Here is a 1,101-nt window from a genome sequence, read left to right as displayed (position 1 = left end):
TGAGGTTGCAGTGGGATTCTCATGGGGGAACTCCTGCTGCTCCATCCCATGATATTAACAATGAAACAATGCTGCCAAAGTACATCAGCCAGAAGAGGATCTGCTAGAATCGTTATTTCTATAATCTGACATCAGTTTTAGTAAACTTTGTCTGTCTAATGTGCCCAGCGGGATTTTGCAGAGGTTAAATCCTTCTCACATACAACTGTGGCCTTGGCTTTTGCTTGCAATTTATAAAAATGTGACTAATACCACAGCTTCTTACTTAACAATCTCCTAAAAACATGAGCAGGAATCTCACCACTTACGTATATATTATATTGATGTAATTGTCATGTATATCATACTACCAAATTATCCCTTCTTCTTTTCATCTGATTTGTGTGTCGTCACTTTAAAATGTGTGCTGAGTTATTAGCATGCAACTTAATCTTTAGCACATTATCCGTGAGATTTAAACACCATGCATGCTCTTTTAATTCTGGTTATAGCTTCTGCGACATTTATACTTACTTTCCCTTTTTCCTATGCTGATAAGTTAACAATGCCCCCAAGCACTCTGCAGTTTATGTCTATGTGTTTGTTTCCATGGAATTACACATCACGTGCTACAAGGAAATATATTTATCTGGAGACTTAATAGCTGTTTTGTTTTGGGTTTTGGTTTTGTTTTTTATTTTTATCTTGCAGATATCAGTAAAACCAAATCTCTCCGTGTCCCTTTTACATTAAAAAAAAAAAAGCAATTCTCTTTCTGCTAATGATCATTTTTAGTGGTGTTTTCCATCCTCAATTTAATAGCCACCTCCTGTGTTTACAACTCCTTCCTCACAGAACAAAGCATCTCATCTAGGCTGAGTCATGACAGATTGTCCCTTTGCTAATGGGGGCTCTAGATACATGGCTGAGACATTTGCTTCAGAAATGGACTGCCTGAACCTAAATTCTTCCCACTTCAAAGCCTGGGGGTGACCAGATCAATTCACAAATATACCTTCCTTTTTTTCATTTCCTTACTGTGTCATCATCACATGAAACTTTTAAAGGGTTAGATCAGAAATAATTAGGAAAATCTTGTTTATAATGGAGTAGAGAAGCAAA

The sequence above is a fragment of the Meleagris gallopavo genome, chromosome 4, assembly GCF_000146605.3.
Source record: "Meleagris gallopavo isolate NT-WF06-2002-E0010 breed Aviagen turkey brand Nicholas breeding stock chromosome 4, Turkey_5.1, whole genome shotgun sequence".
Classification (NCBI taxonomy): Eukaryota; Metazoa; Chordata; class Aves; order Galliformes; family Phasianidae; genus Meleagris; species Meleagris gallopavo.
The sequence above is the reverse complement of the archived record's forward strand: the minus strand, read 5'-3'. Positions refer to the sequence as shown.